The sequence below is a fragment of the Pieris napi genome, chromosome 9 (genome assembly GCF_905475465.1).
Source record: "Pieris napi chromosome 9, ilPieNapi1.2, whole genome shotgun sequence".
Lineage (NCBI taxonomy): Eukaryota > Metazoa > Arthropoda > Insecta > Lepidoptera > Pieridae > Pieris > Pieris napi.
This window is the reverse complement of record NC_062242.1, coordinates 6,978,048-6,997,680: the sequence shown is the minus strand read 5'-3', so window position 1 is coordinate 6,997,680 and position 19,633 is coordinate 6,978,048. Positions and strand designations below refer to the sequence as shown.

Here is a 19,633-nt window from a genome sequence, read left to right as displayed (position 1 = left end):
GTAATTTAAAATTTGAAAAAATTGTTATCTTCATTAATTCCTTACTAAAAACTTATATCACCAATAAGACGTTATCACGTAAACATCTCGATCGTAAACCTACTTTACAAACAACCAATATTTTTTTTATTATAATGAATTAACTATTAATTACTTAAGATGTTATGTGGAATATGGTTTAATGGTTGCAGCATATTACAAACATTGTGTAAAACAAAAAACTTGGCGATTAAAAAGAGTGGCGGAGAGTTTATTTCCAGTTCATCTATTCCGTTCTACACCCTTGATTTGAGAACTGGCTGTAAATGTAAAATTAGAAGCATTTAATATGTATTTCTTTTTTGGCTTTCATATGTGTACCTATATGAATAAATGATTTTGATTTGATTTGATATTCATTTCATCCATTGCTAAAAGGCTTATAGGTTTTTTTGTCGATAGTTTTTGTTGTTCTTGTTCTATAGCATCAGACATTATCAAATCATGAACTCAACTCTATGATATTACATTCAAATTTGGAAAACGTCACGTAGCATCAAAATGCACACATTTAGAACCTCATGGTTTTCTTGTCCTCGATTGTGAATAAAATGCGTTATAGTTTTTAATTGGATTGTATAGTTTTAAGCGTGAAAATAGTTTAGTTAGACAGCAACAGCCTCTTATGAAAAAAGTTAGCACTACAGCCATACCGAACAGGTAAGACAAATACGCTCATTTCCCGCGCTACCTCCACCCAAACGTTTTGCCGACAAATTATACCTACGAAGTCCTATTCTGACAAATTGAGTAATTAGCTTTCGCGGTGGAAAATCAAAATATTAACTCAAATAATTATTTTTTATTCTATTTCCTTAAGTATAAATTGTCTTGTCCGATACTTCAGCTGTTCGAGTTTTGGGTAATAAATGTCTTATTCCAAAGTTTAATATTTAAATGAAATATAGCTCAGATACGGCGTTGGAACAGTATCACACAACACACACAGTAGACTTGGTTATATCCATGAGTTGATTTGTGTTACTGGCCTTTTGAAATCTTAAACACTACCCAATTTTCAGCACAAGACTGCTAGCTGAGAGAGAAAGCTAAATCGATGATACGAATCTTCATTGATGTCTAAGATGTAAATTCATAAGGTTTTATATTAACAAAGTTCAAGTTCAGTTTTATATTAACAAATATAAGTTTTATATGAAAATAACTTTTAAGCAAATGTAGTCTTATGGTAATATTAATAAATCAAAATTAAATATTGTATGCCCATCGACATATTTATGAAACAATTCTACAGGGGCCTTTAAAGAAACCTACAAATTCTTAACCGGCCGGCATTGAGGACGGTAGCACCTTACATCATCTGAACATCCTTGCCCCGATATACGAGTATGTTTTCTTATTAAAGATTTACCTAACAAATCTATTTATTTATTTATTTATTCATTAACACTTCGTTGCATACAGAAATATAATACATTTGACATATTTAAATGAAAAGGAGGGCAACTGGCGGCCTTATCGCTTTCGAGCGATCTCTTCCAGGCAACCACTAACTCAGTGGTTAATATTCATCACTCATACAAATTACTATACTTAGAGACAAAAGTACGATTACGACGTTAACCGAGGTAAATTACAGTAACTCTCTTTACGCTTGAACATCTAAATTCTAGACAGCATAGTAATGAAATGTAATAGTTTTAGAATACATGTTGCCTTTAGTTGAGGTTGCTATTTTCCGGCTGACTTTTGATCCAGCAGATTTCTAGTTTAAGGGCCGATATACACCATCACAAAAAACATTGATTGAGAATATTTCACCTTTAAGATCAGACCAAGAACGAATTGTCACCGGCATTAGTGAGATCGACCCTAAATTGTTCCATCTTTGTACGCACGGCCTTTTTAATAAACCCGTAAGTTTATTGTCGAAAATAGGTAAATATTCTGACACGTGCTATTTTCAAAGTATTACGACGACGGTGATATGGACGAAACGGTAGTTTGAGGTTTATGAATACAGGGGTTTTACTTTACCACGTAATTTTAATGTGTATAATGTATATATGTCTATATACACACAGATACTTATAATATCAATCTATTATAATTATTAAATGTAGTCTATATTACCACTATTTTCAGATGTAGTATTTTCTGTAAAATAATATTGAAAAATCTCTCGTGTTTGTATTTGTTTGCTGTTAATGATTTAAGTTTGTTACTTGTGACAATTTAACATATTTAATTTTTAGGATGCGCTTTAGTCACATCACATTATTCAATGTAGAAAATCGAACCAAACTTTGATTTTGTTACCTTTGGAGTAGAGAATCTTGTGCCGTTGAGTGCAAGTACACATTAAAGATTTAAGTTGGCGCCTGGTCGATAGTACCCATGACCCCAAAGCTGGTGCTTTCCTCATTCAACGTATAAATATACATACTGCAAGGAAATATTGACGGCATAAAAGGTAGACTGCCACAGGAACCAAACTTTTTAAATTTATTTAACTTTTTTATTTATACATTTTTAATTACTATTACTATCTAGGTTAGGAATATTGTAAATACCCTATATTTGTGTGTTATTTGGAATAATATTATCATGTATAATTGTTATATAATAAAATGCGTGACCAACAGAGCTTCAGAGGCGGTCTCGCATACATCATATATTATTTTGACTTTTGGTAAGCCCTTTTATTGTTCTGATAACTTAACCCGTTGACCCGACACAAAATTGCAATGGGCATATCTCATCTCGAAAGGGCGTAGTTATAACCTCATGAGCACGTTATGGGAAATTTGTTAAATGTCATTGTTATCAATTGAAGTCACCACGGTTAACGGAATTTAATAAATAACAATTATAGTTTTGACGTGACAACGTCTTATAATTCTATGGAGCCGGCTGCACGCACGAAAAAACATGACTCATGCGGCGTTACCTCGCTCTGAGGCGTTCCATTTAAAATTGACATAATTGTATTTATGCGTACAAATAAATGTAACTTGATCAATTCAATTGTGATTTCCATTTACCTCCTTCTCTATATCCATACAAAATACCTATCAAACAAATTATTATTATTTTTTTTTTTTAAATTCAACCATCCCATCAATATTTTTTTATGACGTTGTCACGTTCAACTATCGTCAGTAAACCGACTTTACAGACAACCGATTTTTATTCAAAAATTGTATCTGCATAAAAAAATAAATAGATTTTTGTATCCAAGTTTTATATATCCGTTGAATAACTAAGATATGTTGAAAAGTCTTATTTAAAGTATCAAGACTGAGAGGTCGACATCTATTTAAATTTAAGCGTAACTAAATACCTCATTATATAAATTAAGTTTTGAGCAGAAACAGTCGGAAATTCTGCATCTGTACAATAACTTAATTAAAAACATTTGCTTTGATGAATTTAGAGAAAGCTTTAAAATTACATGTAATCTCACAAAATGTTATTTTTCCAAAATAATTGACACTTCAAAGACAGGGGTTGGAGGCTAAGAGTCAGTGTTATATAATAGTATATTACACAGCTGTGTATAGACACACACTAATATTAAAAAACTAAATAACATTTTTAATAATATACTGATATAAATGCTTTATTAAGTTTGTATGTAAAACGAATGTATATATTATTATTGTAAAAATAATATATATCAACGTCGACTGACATATCAGCGTCGTCAGGCGACACACTCCTTAAAATAATAATGATGAATATTAATATCTTTGTTAAAATAGGTTTTTACATTTGTGACTATATTTAAAAAAAATATTAAAAAAGTAATAAAATCTTCTTGTCTTTATTGCCAACCACTGCTTGCTGTTTGGCCGTGTACATAGGTTTTAAAGAATTCTTCTAAAAGTAATAATCATATTGGCAGAATTCACTCCACGCGTATTAATTTATAAGATTTTAAGTATACAGACTTCGTCAGACCGTTAAATTTCATTTAATTAATTGAAATCAACCTTAGAACGTAAATTTTCTTTAGGTGCTTTTTTTCTTAAGTGTTTATAAAAAAATAATTTTGAATGTTTGCAATTGTCTAGGTACCGCTGGATCGTCAAAGTAAGGGAGGAATTGCTCCAGCTGAAAGCCAGCACTTGGCGAGAGGTGAAAGAACAACACAGGCCACTAGAGCGCTGAAAGTTTCTCGTTTGGGAGTTCAAGACACATTTTGCGTCCCAAAGCTTCCGGAGTTAGTGAGTATGATTGCAATGACGTAAGTCTTTTGTTTATGTCAACGAAACGAAACGAACGTTTTAATTGCTTGAAAATTGTTTTTAACAGAATCCAAATGACAGGAATATTATCTGTCATATAAATACAACCGCCAGCTCTTAGTCTATTCGTAAATTACGAAAATAACTAGAGAGCATCTGTCACAATATTTCTTAGTTATGTTTGTCTGTTTGTGATTGTTCGTCAGCCACGGGGGTGACGCTGCACTTAGCAAATGAAGAATTAAATGTAATATTCACCTACAGTAGGGCTAAGAAATACACCGAAAAGAGAGATAGGACAGACATTTTACACCGACTCCAAAATACGGAAGGAATGAAGAAGTTGAAGAGGCTTTTGATAGAATTTAAAACTAGTGCTAAATTTAGACCTGTTTAATATAAGCAAACAGATCTGAACCAAGGTGTATATAATGGAATATATTTAATTTCCATATACATATATAAATGTATAAAGACAATGATGTTTATTGATTTTAATTCTGACAGTAGAGGAGCACAAAATATGACAGTATTGAGATTCTTTTATGGATTAACGTTATATAAAAATACAGAAATACCACTTAAGTGTCTGAAACCTATGTAGTACGACAAAATAACTTATGTGATACTGTTATGTATATAAGGAGTAACTTCGAGCTTTTGCCAGGTGTAATACCACCTGTAATAACGATAGACGATTCAAAAGTGCTTTTAATTCAGAAATTACCATTAACCGGAAAGCCAGCAGATCGGTAACTTATGAATATCTATATGATATATCCTGCATCATGAGCACAACCACACCCTCAAACACATACCCTCTCTATCACACTATCACACAACGCAGCCAAATTAGGTATTACTTATTTAAATGTGTTTAATATTTTTTATTGATTTTGTGCTTTCTAAGTTTTGTAAATATTATGTATTTCATCTTTGGCTATATTATCTTTGGTATAATAATTTTTTGTTATATATAATTTAAGTTAACTGTAGGAGTAGGAAGTAAATCAATTTCCCCAATTTTTCGCATTTTTACTTATAACCAAATATGATTTTAGCAACTTTGATTTATAAATCAAACGATATAACGAATTTATTAACTTAGAACCGCTAAATCCGATAGGAATCCGTCCAAATCCCAAAATATCCATAATTGAATACTTTCAACAAATCGGGACCTATCGGTTAACCATTCACCCTGACCTTCTCATTGATTACATAGGCTTTTACATAACATCACGCGGCATGATATAACATTACCCAAACATCACTTAAAACGCTTGGACCTCGTTTGGAGTTCAAGTTTCGGTACCAATAGTTTTGTTAAAACTAGGTCTAAGGTTTTTGCCAAAATAGGTTAAAGTAATAACTAATCTTATTAACAATCTATTTCTATTTTATTAAATATAGATAGTAAATAGACAAATACATATTCGTACCCCTGACTGCGAATCCATGGGTCCCGGGTTCGATCCCCGGCTGAGACGAGCATCGATGTGATGAGCATTTGGTGTTGTGCTTAGGTCTTGAGTGTTTAAATATGTTTTTATATGTCTATCTATCTATAATATGTATGTATATCCGTTGCCTAGTACCCATAACACAAGCTTCACCAGCTTAGCATGGGACTAGGTCAATTGGCGTAATTGTCTTTAAAAAAAATCGTTGTTTTAATTGATAGCTTATAAATCATTAAACATATTGTAGTAATAATAAGGTTTTAATACGTAAGTACACCTTTACCTGTGATTAAGGTATTTAATCATTTATACGACAAGTTAACTGATAATTTTTAAGAATAAAGGGATGACAAGAAAGAGGAAAACAGAAGCAAAAACTACAAGTATATTTCATATATAGCCTATAAACTAGAGCAACACACAAAGATCTTCATCGCATCATAATTATTGAAAACATTTGTCTTCAACAGTCTTCAATAATTTAATACTCAACATTTAAATAGTAAGTCGGAAACGCACTCGCGAGCCCTTTGGTGTTAAGGGAGCATCCTGCCCGTTTGCCTTTTGTTCTTTAAAACAATATAAATAGATTTATACTTCAAAAAGTATAAACATCTTAAATCCATAATAATTATGTATTTACAGTTGAACAAAACTAAGATGGCCGATTAAAATATACTTGTGTCGCATCACTATTAATTTATTTTTATTCTACATCTCAAAATATCTGTCTCCCTCAATATTCCCCATTCCGCTGCCTCAGATTCGATTTTGTCGAACTTATCATGGTCCAAGCGATTATTTATATCTCTTTATCGCTGTGAATTTATCTAAATTGGGCACAGTAAAGTTGCTTTAGCGCGGTGTTAGCCCAGTGGTAGTACCTATGTGATTTGGACCAAGGAGTTTGTTCATTTGAACCGCGGCTGTTAAAACATCCAAACAAAATATCCACATATCTGCCATACACGGCGAGTGTAGTGGCGAGCGTAGTGTGCTGTGTAATATTCATAATGATATATTTAAAAAAAGCTCTCATTGCAACAGATAATCATACCATGGAGACAATGGAAATTGCTAAAGCTACATTATATAATTATTATCGAATTTAACAAAATAATTTAAATTTTTTACAGTAAAGCTAAGAATGTTGGAGTTTTCGCTCCAAATCGCGTCTAAAATAATTGCAGCAAGTTCAAGGGAATTCCGTGCAAGCTTCCTCTGATCATGAAGATAAAAGGAATTTTAGCATTCCTCAATCCACTTTTGTTTGTAGCTTTTAAATTTTGCTTGATCTGGAAAAAATATACGTCCAGTAGAATAATTTAAGTGAAAAACAAATGATTTTAACCTATTAATTGTAGAAAGTATCACACATTCCTAAAAACTTATAAATTTTGTACTAGTGCGTATTACTTAAAATATAAAGTTATTCAAAATATAATAATTTTCGTAACAACAAAGCAGTTAAAATCAAGAGTTTGAGATATCGGCCCTCTAGCGTACGAAAGTTTATGTTGGGGCGAAACAGTCGAGTCCAATGGTTTGAAATGGAATACAAAGGGCAGTTCTACTAACTACGTCGCCAGAGGGCGCTGTTCTAAAAATGGCTTGATTTGTGAATAATATTATACTAATATTTCTATTTGTTAAATTATTTTAAGTAATAAACAAATACCTATATAAATATATATTATGTTTAAAATAATAAAAGTTTTCGACACCTTAAAAAAATGTATATGCACGCCCTCTAGTAAAGACATACGGAAGCTCGTGCTGTTATAAAACAATCGCGACTTTTTTGAAATGATAGTGTTTAAAGTCATAATATTAAAATATTTTTCCATTTACCTACTCTAAACACGCAAATACGGCCTCAATGTATTTTTATTATAAGATTAAGTTCAAACAAAAAAAAAGTGTAGCCGTTGGTATCCTAGAGGGAGCGATTAATTTAGTACAGGCGCTGCAGCTGTGAGGTTCTTGGTTTTGGCGCCATTTCTACGTAGTGAACTATTGAATTTAGTGTATGAAGTATGTTTGTAATTTTACGTAAAACATTCACAATTTCTGATCAATAGGTGTTCATATGTTTTTATATTTACCCTTTATTTCGGATGCAAAGGTCATATTTATAAAATTTACATCGAGAAATTTATAGTAATTGTTGACAATTGAAGAAATACCTACTGATAAAGGAAGTATGCACAGAAACTAAAACAGTAATACATTCTAATGTATATTGAAAATATAATGGATATAACTGACATATTAATCTTTACAAAATTAACCATATGAGCCCATTGCATTGTGTCAAACTATTAATTGAAAAGTAAAAATTTATAAACATTATATTCTCGCAAAATATGTAACAAATAAAATCGTAATATACCTCTAGGGAAAATCCGTTGCATTTTTGTGCCCCAACACGGAAGACCCTAAGACAAAATCACTAGGGCTTTGAAATTAGGTACAAAACCACCCTCAAACATTTTCACCACAAGGGTAGTCATTTATCCGCAATTTTACTACAAGGGTCGATGGATAATGGATACATTACTATTTTATTATTGAGGGGCTATTTCGGGAGCTATCTCAAAATGAGAACTTAGGTAAACGTGATATTTATGATTAAATAAAATCAAATTAACTTTTAAAATGTACCGTTCAGTTTAATAAATTAATCGAACCCCAATCTTCGGTTCGATTTTAGTCGTACTGTAATTATTAATTTAGCCAAGTCGTGTTTCAAGCGCAGAAAGGTCTGCCTAAAAGAATAGTCAATGACACAGGGACACAGACGCAGAAAAGCCCTGTGCCCCATTGTGGAGTTATGGATTTAACACACACACACAATTTTTGTGTATGCTCGAGTATGTTGTATATTTGTACAGGATACTCTTTGATCTCGTTCACGCACATGTGGTATTTATTGACAAAATCTGCGCAGTGACACGCAATGTGCGGTCAATAAAGTGCGATAAATTATTAATTCATTGGTAATTATTGATAATTTATTGCTTTTTCCTATTTCTACTGAGCATGCTTATCTCTATGTCCAAATAATGTTAACATTAAGATTAGACACTTTGAGAGTGGTTAATCTTATATAGTTTGAGTTTTATTACATAATTATGTATTTACTACTATTTCATTGATCTGGCCAAAAGGTGATTATTATACAGTGCTTTTACTGAACAACTTTGGAAGGAGTCGTTACTGGACTATAGGCCTCATATATATTTAATTTCTTCTTCTTACAACATACGTGTGTAATTGAAAAAAGTAATGCCAATAAAATATTTGTTTTACAGTGCCTACAGATAAGTATGGTAGAAAAAAATAATCTCCAGCTAAAACTATTCAAGCATTCCCGTTTCGTATAAAAGACTGACTTCGGTGATATGTAACCGATATAATTTTACTAAAAGAAACCTTACTATTTTATATGTATGAATTTAAGTATCCATAGTCCAAGCGAGAAATTAAACAAACATTTAAAAGGTACTTTATTGTAAACGATATCAGTGATTACCCGTTTCGTTGTTTTAATTCAAGTTATCGATCCCAAATATGCTAAATATATTTCTAATCGCTTCTAAACTTAGAATATTCGCAACATTTAAAGATCACTTAACAATATCCTGGACCAATTCGTCGACCATTAACAGTTCAATGTTTCAAAGTGAACAACGGCCCCGTTGACGCATTTACTGTCACAAAATGTCCAGAGAAATATAATCCTTATAATAATAGTTATACCGAATGTATTCATTTGCCTTATACAGCATATTACCGGGTAAGTGTATCTCCTGTTTCCTCAAGACCGATATAGTTCGCATTATCTCCAAAATAACCCTACATAAACTTACCTAAAATGAATAATGAAACCATTTTAAATAGAAATGATAACTGATAATTTTCTTTCGGTGTTATTCATAAATAATAAGAGCAATGTCAATCTGTTTATAAATTAGTTCACCTGAAATTACATATATTTCTTATGTTTGCGTGCACAATTAACACTTTATAATGCTAGCATGTTACGGTAAAATTCACAGTAGAGATTGCGCGTTTTTGCCATACGACACTCATATTTAACTCTCGAATCCGATTATAGATGTAGAATGCACTTAGATCCAAAAATCAAAGACATGTGTCACTCCCATAAACAAACGAACAATGAAATTACTAATAAACATTTAGACTAATAAAAGGTTGTTAGCTCTTGTTTGCTCTGAATAAAAAATCTATAGGAGTTTCGCGTTAAAATATCCATTCTATAGTTAACTTCCAGACAATTATACAAAGTAATTTGCAACAGGAACACAACAATAACGCACGTCCGTAGCTTTGATGCCGAAGCCATGTGGATTTGCTACCTTGCCCGCGCGTCACTTTAGTCACAGCTTTAGTGCTATTCGTGGAATATATGCAGTTTTATTTTTATATTGAATAACGTTTAAGTTACCCAATTCGATTTTGGATTTACGGTAAAATGCGCGTGTTTGAAATCCTGTAACTCCTAATTAATTTTAGGTGCTGAGGTAAAACCTCTTGTCATACCGAAGAGATATATCTTCATAGAAATATACCAGAATAGTTCTATTTTTTTTATAGATAATCGCGAATATTACAGAATGAACACTACATATCCAGAACTAGATATATTCCGTAGTGGGCTCATAAATTAACATAAAAGCATTGTTAGGCGCCTATCTGGTACCTAATCCGCATTTTGACGTGACTACGTCTTTTAATTCGATTTTACAGACAACGGAATTTATTTTAAGAAAAAAAATACTAGTAAATACTAAAATTGGGAGTGTAATATTTTTATTGTAATTTTTGTCAAATTTTTACAAATTGTCATATACATATTTAAGAATAGATGGATTGTAACATATATATACTGTATAAAATGCATTATAAATGATGTGGTGAACTTAAATCAATAACAAATAGGATAACAATCGCTATGATTTTATTTTCAGTCACAGAAATTAAAACCAAAGATCTCATGATCAGTAAATAATTCTATTTACTAATCATATAACTAAAAACCATAATAATATGGAGTCATTCATCAAATGTAATCTGTACCTACATCTTCTCAAAATTAATCTCTACAATGACAAATTGTTTACAAACCACTCGACATTAAAAGAAACCGAGAGATAAGATTCAAATTGTTGAACGATTAATTACAGTTGACTCATCGATAAAATCGTCAATGTATGGCCTGTTCATACCGCACATGAATTCTTTAATGTATAGGGTTTTTGTTGAAATATTGTCTATTAAAGACTGTATTGTCTTGAGACCTGTAGTCTTACTCTGAAACAGATGATTTGTAATGATTGAGTCAATAATTGGCTGAAAGAATCCTACAATGATCACGTCATCGAAGAAATAACTTCAATTTTGATGTAGTACTTAGAATTATTTTTTACTACTTACTTTAACTTTATTAAACATGTATCACTTAGGTAATGCAATCGTTAGCGGAAGAGCTTTTTTTCGCTAACATTTTTAACAACCCGAATTAAATTCATACGGATTGTCGCTTGTTATGAGAATTTATTACGTTGTTCAAGAATTTTGTTTTTGTTTTATTTAAATCAGCATTTTAGTTACTAGATAAGTGTGCTGATTGAATTAACCAAAAATAAAAACAGATTTTGTCAGAAGTGGGATTCGAACCCACGCCCACAGAAGTGGACTGCGACCTGAACGCAGCGCCTTAGACCGCTCGGCCATCCTGACGATACCAATTTGGTTGAAATAGTCATACTATTAACATAATATGCGTTTAATGTAGAATGTTATAGTACATATTCCATCGTGATTTTTATAATACAAAGAGATTATTACTACACCTATACAGAACAAAACAAATCTCTATTTATTTTATTTTTTATTTATTACAAATACTTGAATAAAAGCGCGATAAAATAAAACTTTCTTTGTTGATTTTGACCAAATTAAGTGTACTTATTTTGTTTACTACTCACAAAAGACATTATATCTACTAGACATAAGTCATTGTACTTCGCTGAAGAATAAAAGAAAATTTTTTCATTATTAAAAAAGTATCGATCAGAAGGGTGATGAATAAAGGCAGTTCCCACTTCGCTACAAAATATTAGGTATTGTCCAGAGTGGCTCTATTTATGGATGTTTCAATGGCTAATGCAAGATGAGTGACGGAGAGTTATAGGTACTGGATATGTTTATATTGTTTTCGAGGAATAAAATAAACCAATGTACATTTATGAATAAATTTCTATTTACCGCCAGTCGTCACGAAGGTCTTCGTCAACGAAGGCAGAACAGACGAGAAGAACAGGTATTTGATTTTTCATCACTCTTTTAAATAGCTAAGGTGTTTTACAATCACATGTTGTAATTAAGTATGATAATTAAAGATAAATTAATAATGAAACCAAACTTTTACTCTATCAGCAAGGCGCGGTGAAGTTGGAGCACGGACTTACTTTACTGTGGGAAAATCACGCTTACACAAGGTGAATCAAGGGAAAAAAAATGATTGCATAGACAACACAGACACAAGTCCGACCAGATACCACGAGTAGAACCCGTTCACGAGTACGATGCATGGCCAGCGAACGGCCCCCAATACTAGTAAATTTTATATTCATATAAAAAAGTCAAGATGAGCCCAAGGGGCCTAACCTCCACCTATTAACACCCACTCTACAGGCTCTTCAATTGTATTGGTACAAAAATATTAATTATAAATTAGAATCAATAGACTTTCAAGAAATACTAGGAAAATACAATAATTTCAGTATTATCAAATCTAAATTAGTATTACCGAACAGAATTTCTTCTTAAATATTAAACAACGTATATGAAGCATACGCACATTAAGCATTCGTTCGAACGGTAAAGGAAAACATCGTAAGGAAACCGTCTTGCCTTAGACCTAAAAACGTCGTCTGCGTATGTCAGGCACAGGGGGCTGATCACCTACTTGCCTATTAGACAAATGATCATGAAACAGATACAGAAATCTTAGGCCCAGACCTAAAGAAAAGGTTGTAGCGCCACTGATTTTTTTAATATAAAACATACAAATAAAACAATAATAAGTTACTTGTAGCATTTTCAGTATGAAAGATGAGAGTGATATTATCAAGGTATATTAAAACAATATTTAAATTTGTTGAAAATGTACATATCCAGTTAACATAGCTCTTTAATCCTCGCACAATGGTACTTCAGTGTCCCTTGGCAGCTTGGTTTAGAGGCAGGCAATATCCTACGAGTCAATGAGTAGGGTTCTTTACTAAATATCTAGAGGCAGGTCAATTGCCTTTCGTTTATGGTAATTCATCTTACTAAGTGTCAATATTACCTTTAAGTTTTCAGTGGGTTCACGGAACAACGAGTTTCTATATAACCAGTTCTAGCTTAGCCTTTTAATTTTAGCATTAAAGAAAACTACTGTCAAATTTTATCTCTAATTTAAGATCAGCATTCTCATGTATCGTTAGAACAAAAGGTTTTGTGTTTAGATTTCCTCCATTTATTTAGTTTCGCCGGTATAAAACTCACTAACCACTAAACCATGCAATTGTATCGCAATTTTATTATTTCGTTTGATTTTTATGATGGTAACATACACTTTACCTACATAATGTTATAATATAATGTTGCTATATCATAAGCAAAATATTTATCAAAATTTCATCCCGTTTCTAAAAGCTGAAAAATATAACCTATTAGTAGATTGTCATGAATGAAAAATGAACTGTGTGTATTTTTGTTCATACCTGCTTATATTTCCGTGAGGTCGCTCCCAGCCCAGCACTCAATGAAATATTTAATGTGTAGTACAAGGCATAAGAGCTTTTCACGGCTAATTAGTTATTAGATTAAATGTGACTATTAATATACCACGACATACAGAAGGACACACATTCATGAAGAAACATGATTCATTTGAGACTTTTATAAATAACTAGCGGACCCGGCGAACTTCGTTCCGCCTGTCTAATAATATCGTGTTCATTTAGGATTTCATTAAGGTAATAACATTAATACAACTTTTTCGTAAAAACAGAAATGTCTTATTGCTTGCCATTGCGAAAGAAGAATGGCAGTTTTACACATTAGGCCTCTTCTCTCTAGCGCCAATATTGCGATACTGTTAAACCACTTTCTGATATACAACATTTTTTGTTTTGTTATCCGGCGCAAGAACAGTGGCAGGTTTCTTTTATATCCGTAATTTTGTCAACAGATGGCACCACATGCTGTTTGCATTCGTAAAATTAATTAATTTCTTTTTTTTATTCGATAACTTATCCGGTTTTTTATTACTTCTAATGAACATTACCTCAGTTTAAGCTTATTCACTATTGTAGATATAGTAAAAAACATTTTTTGTAACATAAAAAAAATTGGAACTTTTGCACGACAATCAAATCTACACTTATATCACGTCATAATCTGTTAAAATCAATGACGTAAACCAGAAATTCCGACTGTAACATTCTATTTAGCTACTGTGCCATCGAATGAATGTCTTTTAATATAGAATAACTACCTAACACAAAGACCTTCAAAGTACTTGTAAAGACGACGTTAAGTTAGCGACATTAGCAAAATTAGCTATATAAGAAAAACACTGTAGCACTACAACCCTGAATCTAGACGTCCAACACTACCAAGGAGTGTAAGAAGTTACGTAGAAATTATTTATCGCTATCGCTCATAAATTAAAAAGTCTACCGCGCACACGTGTACGCTTGTTTATAATTTGTTGTCATCGAAAATGCACTGGGCTTCGTTTTACGGATGATGTGCCCACGTATTTTTACACGTTAACCACTACATTTAATTATTTACTTTGAAAATGCTTTTTAACACATGCTCGGTATGAAAAATATTCTTTAGAAACTTGACGTTGATTATTTTTAACTTAAAAGGTATATTTTTAATAAAATTTCAATATGAATGTAACTAATGGCTGGATAACGGCGATTTTAAATTAGTTCATTTAAAGAAACGCAGTTTTAAACTTGTTATTAATGAACAGCCAACCATTTTAAAACTTAGATACATTAATATATTAAAACATATTCAAAAAATATGAAAAGCATGTTTTTTAATTTTATTTATATTTCATTAAATTGCTTTTAAATAAAAATATATTGAAGCTACTTTATTAAAATAAGTCATCACAAACATAAGCATATTAACTTACTTACTTAGTAATATATATAAATGAAAAGTTTGTAGTGTACCTAACGACAAATTTTAATGAGACCCAATTAAGTTTATAAGAAACGCAGCTTATTCCGGCATTGCAGACTTTAATTCATTGAAACAGACGAACAAAATTGTTAATTATTTTCGGCTGAGATTCCATTTAATTGCATAATGAGTCTTTTATTGTTAAATAATACTTTGTAATTGTGTCAACTCGAGTGTAATTTACAGCCATTAAGTTTTCTAAGTTAACAGACCGCGGTACTCTTTTTCATAAGCCATTAAATAATCAAGTTAACACCTTTTGAAAGGGCTTACAGCTGTTTAAATTTTGATCTAAAACAATTTTTTTAACCGGGGCAAGAGGGCAGGTGTCCACCTGACGTTAATCCCCGCCCATGGACACTACACTGTCAGAAGGCTCACAAGTGCGTTGTCGTTTACGAAATACGCTCTTGTCTTGAAGGAAGAAGTCGAATTGGTTCAGTAGACAGCTGGTTAAAAAACGTCAATTGTGGAACGACGTGGTACGGTTGGAATTTCATATTCAGCGACTGATGAAGAAAACAGCTGCAGGTATGTTTTTAATTAGTAAGTATTGCGCAATAGGTTACTAGATGAAGAAAACCTGTGTGAGCTACCAAACCTTCTTTTTTGAGAGTTTGTTACCGTTTGAGGAGTTTCCTCTTCTTGTAAGTAAATTCTTTAATAGATATAAACGGCTTTAAAATAAACGGAAACATATAAAATTACTCTTGTATGATAAACGAAGATAGGAAGATAATAAAATATATTAAGTATCTAGTAGTTTATTTAAACAAGACGTAAAGATTTAAGATTTCGGTGCCAAGAATGTACGTAAATAAAATGATGAACTACTAAAAACAATGTCCACGATCATGGATAATACTTTATTACAAAGAGTTGCCGAAGTAATACAATCTAAAAAGGTGTGTGTAAAATCTAAAATGTAGGTGTTAAATTATTAATTATCTTTTAAAATACTTTCCGAAATATTAGTGTATTACGTAATATAAATGGCACTATTAAAATGATATATTATCATACCTTTGAATTATTTTACATATAAAGAATACCCGATGGAATTACATTTCCAATTTTCATTCCTAAAAAATTCAAGAATCCTCTTACCTTCGAGAAAATAGACATGAAAAATTCAAATCATCAAATTGTTAAGCTCAAAGGGCGGGACTCTTTGAAGTTGCTATTCTAACGGTCTCAAGAATTACTATAGGAGCGGGTCCTGAGACGGATTCATATAGGGCATCCTAGGGCCCTTTAAATCTGAGCCCAATCGGGTCGAATACGGGGGGGCCCAATCAGGAAAAGTATTATTTATAGTCTAAATAAGTACTGTAGTATTTGCTTTGCGGCTTATTGTCTAAATGATAGTTAGACATTAAACTTTAATAAGGTTAGTGTAAACACGGAGTGAAACACAATAGTGTCTCATACACTTAATCATAATGAATCTCTTCTGCTGTACACATTTTTTTTAAACGGGGCAAATAGACAGGAAGTGATAAGTATATTAAGTGATACCGCCACCCATGAATACTCAAATTGCCAGAAGGCTCGCAAGTGCGTTGCCAGTCTTTTTAAAATTGGTACGCTCCTTTCTTGAAGGACCCTAACACTCATTCTGATGGATAAACATAAGGAGATAAAGAAAAATAATTATTCCGAATCCGAACACAGAACAGAAGAACATAATGAAGGTTGAGTTTCACAAGAACGTTTTTCATTCGCCCGTAAATTTCATGATTTTACTCAACACTAACTCCCATCAGATTTTAATTATAAAATATTAATCTCTAATACTTAAAGCTTGCTTGAATGATTCAAACTTATAATTAAGGTGTAAATTATGTGATTACGAAAAATACTTTTGTTATAAATAGGGCCTTTAAAATAAAGTCCCCGCCAGTGTCATATTGCACTTGGCCAACAATCCCTAAGTCTAACAAAATTCATTGTAATTGAATACGGCACTTTTATGTTTTCATTTTGAAATATATACGTTAGTTAATATTGATACAATATTATGAATGTGAAATTCTACAAGAAACGAGCACCGTATACGATCTAAACTGATTAGCTGTTTAAAGGCAAAACTTTTTATCGAATATAAATAAAATTCTTGTGTCACGGTGCTTGTAATTAAACTCCTCCGTCCCAGCCATCTGCTCGACCGATTTTCGTGAAATTTTGTGTGCATAATGGTTAGGTCTGCGAATCGGACAACATTTATTTTTCATCCTAAATGTTAACGGTAGTCCATCCCTAATAATTTTTTTTAACCTATTTTTTTTGTTTTTATTTTTTATGATACAGCAATAAAAACACACACAACCGTTAATTTTCACCCTTCTACGATTAACTCCTATTTTTTTATTATGTAAAAAATGTTTCCAAGAAATAACACACATGGCAAAACAACGTTTACCGGGTCAGCTAGTTTTTTTTAATATATTTCTATAACTTGTATTATAACACCACGACATGTTTACAGAGAAAAGAATGCTTAAAACTTCTGTATAAACATTCATAACACTCAAGTTTCGTTAGAAGTGATTAAGTGTTTCGATTGTCTATAAAGCTAAGGTACAAAATAAATTCTTGCTACGAAAACCGCTTATAGATGACTCTCTAAAGAGCTGTGTTCAGGCTTTACCTAAATATTTAGCCACATTCATACGAAAACGTCTTTGTACAGCATTCAGGCACTGAATGGCTCAGACCAATCAATAACGTCCACATTCATGACACATCATACGTAAATAATGCGATGCTCTCTACATTACAAAAGATAATTAAAAATTTGGTTGGGGATTGCTAACGGTGAACGTTTTTCAAACGCTGGACTCCCCTATGTAACACGTCGTTACATTGTATCATAGGTTCGATCACATAGTTATATGTGTACCTTACGTTTTGATAACCATGGCAGTTGTGATAAAAGTAATCATTAAATGAGATAATGTTATTATAGACTTGATGTTACCAACAATGTTTCGGTGTTTGGGCTATAGTAGAAATTACAAATGGTTGTAATATATATCAATATAAGTATGTTTTAGAAGATATTATGTACAAAGCGTTAATAATAAATAATACGCAACAAACGAATGTCACCGTGAATTAAGACTTTATTTAATTAAAGAAAAACCAATGCCGCTACAATCTTTTTAGGTCTGGGCCTCAGATTTTTTTACCTGTTCCGTGATCATTTGTCTTTCTAATAAGCAAGTAAGTGCCTTCTGTGCCTGACATACGCCGTCAACATTTATTTGGTCTTAGGCATAACGATTTCCTTACGATGTTACCTTCACAATACGAGCGAGTGTTAAAATGCGCACATTGGATAAAGTCCAATGATGCACAGCCGGAAATTGAACCTACGACTCACGCACTCTGAAGCTACTATGCCACCACTGCTCTTAATTTAAAATTCTGTTTAACCGAAACATATTCAAGAAAACGAACTAGCATACAACATAAAAAATATAAGGTAAAATCACTACAAACTACTGGTATGGTATTCTATTTTGATAGAAAAAGACTTCAACTATATATTATGTTGAGCGTGTCAAATTAAAACGAAAACTTGCAACCCTGTAGTGACGTTACGCGTGATAATAGGCGAAGCTTCTTTTGTTTATGCTTTACATTGTCCACAGATAAAATGCGAAGAGTGCTAGCTACGGTGTTTTTGAAAGTCCTCGTGAATCTTGTTTATGTTGACTATGAAGTGGTCGTGCCACAGACTAAATATCTGAAGTAGCGATTACTTTGAAACATATAATGTATTCGAAAGTCAAACGCTACTTTTTAATAATGATTTTGTATAAAAGCCATTAATTACGAATGGAATTTAAAAAAATATTACTATTCTAATGTTCATTATAGTTATACTTAATATGTAGTTCATATAGTTAATAATAAAATGTTGTTTCAGTAGAAAGAAATGTTCGAATTTGAGATATTTTAAAGAGGTATATTTGTTCCGTGGAACTAACCCATGTATTTAATTAAGACGTAAGGTGCCTTCGTGAATGTCTGTAGATACCTCGATTCAAATTAATTATACTGTTTTAAGACAAAACACAATCGTAGTTTTCTTTGTTTGCGGTAATTACAGGATGTTTCAGGCGTCAACAATAAAAGATGTAAGCGACCTGAATATTGCAAGGACTATGGCTTTTAAGCCCCATATAATTATCTTAAGTACCGCGTTACCTTTGATGTGAGCCCACCATAGGGATATTTAAAAAGGATAAAAATTAAATTGTACTGTTCTTAACAGATGTACTTACTAAATGAGGCTTCAGTATGTAAGTATTTAAGAGACGTACTAACTATTACATAAATAAAACTGCGCGTAATTAAATGTGCGTAACACGAAAATTCAAATTTAACCGCTATGTCACTTTCGCCTTAGTTGTTGATAAATTAAAAAGCTTGAGCAATAGCAATCAATGTTAAACATCGTCATGGAATTAAAAGTACTTGACATAGAAGGTACTGGTGTCTATTGATAAGTTCTGATAGAGCCTAAAAAATCTGTAAGCACAATTTTTTTTTTCTATGAAATTTTTGTAAGAATTATTTCTAATATCGTGTTGCAAACTAACACAAATACATACATAAAAGTATTTT

At 32.0% G+C, this 19,633-nt stretch overlaps 1 protein-coding gene and 1 non-coding gene across 2 annotated transcripts in view; both read right to left on the bottom strand.

Moving 5' to 3' along the window:
* The window catches only part of LOC125052332 (kinesin-like protein CG14535), a 255,440-nt gene that overhangs the window by 214,944 nt on the left and 20,863 nt on the right, over positions 1-19,633 (bottom strand). The gene's annotated exons all lie outside the window — the stretch shown is intronic.
* Trnal-cag lies at positions 11,396-11,479 on the bottom strand. The gene has a single exon. It is a non-coding gene; the product is annotated as a tRNA-Leu (tRNA).